Raw genomic sequence first — 7,171 nt, 5'->3', positions numbered from 1 at the left:
GATTTTTCTACCTCACATGGTTTTGAGGCATGTTTGTATGCACCGGTATCAATTCAAGTCCACAAGACATTGGTGCTTAAGAAACCGACTATCCATTGCCCATTAAATTACTTAAATTATTTTTCTTTTGCAGCATGTGGGGGAATGTTAGAATTAATATTAATATAAATATTATTTCTATAGTTTGCTTTAAAAGAAAAATCTAGAAAAATTTTCAAGACTTCTAGAAAAATCTTCAAGACTTTTCAGTTTGTGACTTTTTACTTTGGAGCCTTTTTACCTCCTTGTATTAATGGTGTCTTTTGGCCATTCTTGGAGTTACAAGTTTGAGCTCTTATAAAAGGAGGTCTCCCCCTCATGTTTGCACACACAAAACAATTTTCCTCTCATATAGATATAAGTATATTTTTGGGCAATGATCAAGAGTGTTTTCATCTATTTCTTTGTACTACACCAAAGAAATAGAAGTCGTGTAACCTTGGAGGTTGATTGCAAAGAGGCCGTGTGTACGTAGCGGGGCAAATTCAACTTTAGGGCAGTGTTAATTCACGCCACGACTCCTTCATTCTCTCAAGTTCTTTTCGGTTTGCTCTCTTCTTTTCCTACAGGGAACCCCGATGTCAACATGGTTACGCCTGATGGAGTATCATAATACTTTCTTGATTTGCTTTAGGTTCCTAAGAAGCTTTGTAATTATTAACTTTAGTATTTCCGGCATATTATTTCTTGCATGAAGTTTCACCAATTTTATTCTTTGATCATTAGTATTGCAATTTTGCCTGTATTTATTTCTATTTACCCTAAAATAACTTTGGAACACCTATATGAGTGAAGATGGGTGATAGCTAACTAGTACCTATTCTTATATGTTACTTAATAATTAAGACCACCAACACACCTTTGGATTAATATTAATTATGTACCGTCTCAAAGATAGTATTAATCCATATGTAATGCATAAATTAAATAACAAGTAAATAAAACATATATTTTAGCATGTTTCTACCTTAACCCTATCAGTCTAAGTCTGGCTGGCTTAAAAATTTCACTAAAAAAATATATTATTAATCATCCTATTACAAGATTAAATAATATATATACTTTTATTAATATTTAACCTCTTTTTTTTGTCACACTAGTAATTAATAATGTCATACTCTCTAAGACCTTTTAGTAGCATATATAGCATTATATACATTTGGGATCACGTATGTACACCATCTGTTGATTTTTTTAATATAGGTGAGGAATAAGGTTTTGACTTTTCATGACGAAATACACCGACTTTATTCAGGCAAGTTGAAGGTGTTTATGGATTTGCTATAGTAAAACCAAGATTTGTATAATTGTGTGTATACAGTAAAAACACGTACGTGGGCGAAAGGGGGAGGGGCACTACGTCAAAAATACATGCAAATAATCAACCACATTCGTATTTAACTCCTGTTAGAAAATATTATAGATGAAAATTGATGTGACTCTACTTAGACCCTTTTTGTGTCGAAGCCAAAGATCAGTGGTTTGCTTCTTGCTTTAATCTTGAATAAAAATTAAGAATATGATTTGGTTTGATTTATTGTTTTTAATAAATATGTTTTATGTTGAATTTTTTAATTTCCCAATATGATTTATGTTTTATGTTCCCTCCGCATGCATAATTATGACAAAAACTTAACACAGATTCAAATTCATTATCAGGAAAACATCTTCTTATTACTAGATCGGGACAATACTTCCAAAGATATGGATCATCCCACACATAAAATTTTGAATCATGTTTAAAAAAGTGTGCAAGTAATTCACAATGTCTGCATACCATGTAATAAAGTGTTTTAGAGCACTTACCTCAATCTGGAGAAGTTGTGCGTCCGAAAATGTCTCATTTATAGGCACATCTTATTACTCCCTCACTAAGCGACTCAGATGATAAGCTACAACATTCTCAGATCCTTTCTTGTCCTTATTTCAATGTCAAACTCTTCTAGCAGCAAGATCCAACGAATGAGTCTTGGTTCATCGGTGGGGTGATTCTCTTTTTTTTTGAAATATTTAATGTTAAAATTGACCGGTTTTGGTATAATTTATTTAGGGGGGAGATTCAAATTTTCACAAAATTTCAAATTTCAAATTTAATAAAAGTGACCAAAGATTCGGTCGATTTTATATAAATTCCACCGTAAAACTTAAAATCCACCCTCTTAAAAGCCACCAACATGTTTCGGTCGATTTGATACTGAAATCCACCGAATATGGTCGATTATAGATAAATTCCACCGATATTTGGCGGTGGATTTTAGTAATTTTTGTTGTAGTGAATCAACCACATTCGTATTTAACTCCTGTTAGAAAATATTATAGATGAAAATTGATGTGACTCAACTTAGACCCTTTTTGTGTCGAATATAATATAGAATAAGGGTATCGTTAACGCCAAAGATCAATGGTTTGCTTCTTGCTTTAATCTTGAATAAAAAATAAGAATGTGATTTGGTTTGATTTATTGTTTTTAATTAAACTAAATATAACTTAATGAAAAATTTGTGTGTAAACAATTGGAGAGAGATGTTGGAAAACATGTAAATCCACCACTAAACCCATGACATACTACCTCCGTCCCTCTGATTTCTTTACAGTGTTTTTCACATGCTCTACACGCATTTTAAGACAATTATAAAGTATACTTCCGTAATTTATTTTTAAATTTTTCTTTTTTTGTATAAAATTTTGAACATAATATTTTTATTTCGCAGAAAAAAAATTTAAAAAATAATTATGCAACTACATTTAATAAGAGCATTAAAATGCGTGCCGAGTCCCCATCCCCCAATATAAAGAATTGAGGGGGACGGAGGGAGTACAAGTCTTGAATTATATCCGTGATATGCTAAATACTTACAGAAAACTTATCATGACCACATATAAATAAACTTTGCTATTCATATAACCTCATGACCAAATAGAAAAGTTAATATGAATTACAAACTTATACAATTAATCCCATGACCACATAGAAAGATTAATTGACTTTTTAGAGATAAAAATCACATAACAAACTTGGATGACCACATACCATTGTTAATTCAAGTATCTCTAAAAGCATTGACGAACATATAAGCATAATCAAGCACATCTCAAGAATTCAAGTTTAATACTCATAAAATTATCATTTGGTTTAGGGATTCAAAACAACCCTCCAACAAAGAAGGTTTATCCTACCATAGTCATGAATAAGTACATTAAAATCATAGAAAGTTGAGAATACAATACAAAGTAAAGATGTAGAAGAGAAATCCTTATATCGAAATTCCCAAGCACACAATCTTCTCCTTGAAATATTCTTCTCTCCTTGGTGGCTATGAATATATCTATCTCTAATAATATAAACCTAATATAAAAAGTATTTTTATTGTTCCTGGGAATAAAAAAGAGTTTCCAAAATTGAATGGGATTCTACGGTCAAAATTCGTAGTTGACTTTTCTATGCAGTTACTTGGATGATCCGAGTGTATTTTGAAGTTTAGACCATTCTTTAATTAAAGAGAATCTCGTTATCTTCGCGTGGGTTGTTGAATCGTCCAAATCTGATGAATGGAACTCAAGATACGACCCAAACAATAAGTCTTGCTCGAACAGTCCAACAAATCCGAATTTTCTTCTAATTTAGATACAATCCTTTCCAACTTAGAATTCTTTGATTCCTGCAATAAAATATTATAAACTAATTAATAAAGGTCCAATTAAATGCAAAATATAATCAATATGGGGATAAATATCATCTAAAATATACACAAATTTATATTCTATCAAATATCCCTATAATTAGCATTTTGCACGTCCTCGGGCAAATAAGAGAAATAAAATTATCTAATTAACTAACTCCACTTTCGTAGATGACACGATTGTATTGAGCATATGCAATAAGCCGTTAAACCCCTAGGCAACCCTAGTAAGACGAGTTGTGTCTCGTGAGGGTTTATAGAAGATATACCCACAAAATCTACCCATCCCATATAATATAGTCGTCCTCAAGCGATGGAGGACTACAATTACCTACATGACACTACAAGAAAAAAGTCCATAGACATCGCTTTTTGGCCGATGTCTATGCTGTTTCCCAACCGATGTTGATGTCGGTGATGTCTATTCTAGACATCGGTGAATACCCGATGTCTATACTGGATTAGACATCGATTTTAGTTAAAAAACAGATGTCTATGTGTTGATTATTAGAACAAAATGCTATAAGTAAATTATTTAATAACTAAATTACACCTAATTAAACATGTTAAACATATCATGAGCTATGTTTTTTGTCATAAAAACATCGATTTTAGTGAAAAACAATAATGTCTATGTGATGATTTTTCACAAAAAATGCTATAACAAATTATTTAATAACTAAATTACACCTATTAAAACATATTAAACATATATTGAGCTATGTTTTTTGTCACAAAAACATTGATAATTTTGACAGAGGTGATGTAAAATGGCATATTAAACATCTGTTTCTTTAATGAAAGGTGATGTCTAATTAAGCGTATAGACATCAGTTTTTTCTAGAATGAAGTGATGTCTATGTATCATTTAGGCTTGAACATGTTAGTCTTTCACATCAGTTATTTGCCTTAAACTGATGTACATTGCGTTTTTTGACAACAGTTTTGTTTGGTTAAAAGTGATGTTTATAACGTCACTTGACATCAGTTTTATCTTAAACAAAGTAATTTCTATGTTTAATTTAGACTTGAACCTGGATTCCTTTGACATCAGTTTTTTACCTTAAAGTGATGTACATTATCTTTTTTGACATCATCTTTTCTTAATTAAAAGTGATGTGTAAGAAATTTATAGACCAAATTGTGTAAAGTTTTACATCACTAATTTTCTAAAAAAGCGATGTACTCGTTACTAATAGACATTTGTTATAAATAAAACCGATGTCCTTTACTACATAACCAAAACTAAAACATTGGAATAATACGCATCCATACAAATCTAACCAGTCAATCATTCATACATTTAACCATTCAATCATCCGAAAACCACCAACACCAACCCCATCATCTGCATCAATCATCCAAAAATCACCAACACCAACCCCATCATCTGCATCAATCATTCAAAAACTACAGAATCTATATTACCAAATGTACAACCCCCAGCATTTGCAAACCTATACAGCAACCCCAGCATTCATACACTTACATTCTTACTACACAGAACCGTCTAAATTACCAAATGTACGACTACGCAAAAGAAAAGACCTTGAGTACAAGAATTGATCAAATATGCTCTTGGATAAACTGCAGAGCCTCAATGCAAACTTCATCTAGCTGTTCAATGCTGTAACACGATCGAGTCTTGGCCAACCATTACAAATTCCAAACAAACAAAATTCAGTACATGAATCAAAAGTAACCATATCGAAAAGTAACCATATCTCAGTATATAGCAAACTGGAAGCGTCAAGGTAATACCTTTTTAGCAAAATTCAACTTGTCATCATCGATAATTTCTTTCATGTATCGCATTATTACATACGCACATTCAATCCCACCGGGTTGTTTGGGAGATCCCTATTTCATTAATTGAAAGACAAATCAGGCATGTCAAATAAATCATATATTTAAGCACAAATATTAGGTACTCAATCTATTGTACTTATACTAAGAAACTTTGCCTTGGCCATCTTGTTGCCCCTGCCGGTTTTAGAGTTGTAACTTTTCAAAACCCTGCATAAAAAACATAAAATCTCATATAATGTAGAGAAATGAACATGCAATTATACCAAACTGTTACCTTAATAAAAATTTACCTTGATAACGCATTTTCTAGTTCTGAAAATTGTGTCGGGTGAGGTAGTGGATTCAGAATATATATTTCCCCTTCCCAGATAACGACCAAAATCCAATGCATACTATTTTCATAAAAAAACAAAGACAGATAGGACACATCACATAGAAATTTGTACTGTACTATCCATGTTTTTAATTTTCAGTATTACAATAAGTACTTACTTCTGATTATGCGAAAGAAAGAATAGGCGATCCGAGTTACCCTCTCTCAACCGGTTTAAAATGTATGCTTCAAAATCAGCATTCACGTGATATGTGGATCCGGGGTCAATAAAAGCAAATGTCTCCGCCAGTTCTGGTATTTCACTAATCTCAGAATGCAACTGCCTATCGAAAGAGTGCTGATATCAAATTCTCCCCCTCTTTTTCACACACATTTCCCCCTCTTTTCAATTAAAAATAAAACAAAAAATATTAAAAACATAAAACCAAAAATAAAAACAAAAAACTCAAAAACATCTCTCTTCATTCTATGTTCTCTCTGAAGAACACCCATATCACCTCTTTTCTCTCGAGTCTCGATTACGCTCTCTCTCTTCACTCTCTCCTCTCCCTGAAGAGCACCCACAATAATTTCGTCAATCTTTACCGAGTTTCACTCCCCTAATCTGCATCGTAATTTCTCTCGCCGGAATTTCATTACAATGTTCATTTGGATTTTCTTGCCGACGTATCCCAATTAGACATCGCAACGATATTGTCCATCTATACTCTTTTGTAATTACAATCTCTCTCTCCCCCTTGATGTTATATTATTATGTTTATATGTTTGTGCGTGCGTGTATTTGATTTCGATATTGTTGATTTTGCAAGGTTTTCGTGACGTTGATGGCGAATAAGAAAGTAATATAGAGGAAAAGAGCCTCTAGATCTGTATTTGCTGGTGATTCTTGTATCGTTTTCGATATTAGCTAAGTTGAAGTTAAAACTTGAATTTGGTAAGTTTTGAACCCTAATTTTAGAATTGGGGGTTTCAAATTGAAACCCTAATTTTTTAGTTTTTAATTGGTTCTAATTAAGCTAAGTTGTACGCTCTTTAATTATAGATTCGTAAATTTCTATCCGGATTGCTGGTTTGTCGAAATATAGCTCGTGATTCAAAAGACATACATAAAATATTTATACAACTATAAAGATGTGATGCTATGAATCGTGTAATGATATCAGAATTTAGAAGTATGCCTTCTACTTCTTGCATTATAGTGATAGAAATTAAATTAGATACAAGGGGGAGAAAAAAGGAGACAAAGTTATACATCCACAGTGCACTCATCGAGTTTAATTTTAATTTAAACTCGAAAGTGAAGCAAGGG

The sequence above is a fragment of the Apium graveolens genome, chromosome 3 (assembly GCF_009905375.1).
Source record: "Apium graveolens cultivar Ventura chromosome 3, ASM990537v1, whole genome shotgun sequence".
NCBI lineage: Eukaryota > Viridiplantae > Streptophyta > Magnoliopsida > Apiales > Apiaceae > Apium > Apium graveolens.
This window is presented reverse-complemented; position numbering follows the sequence as displayed.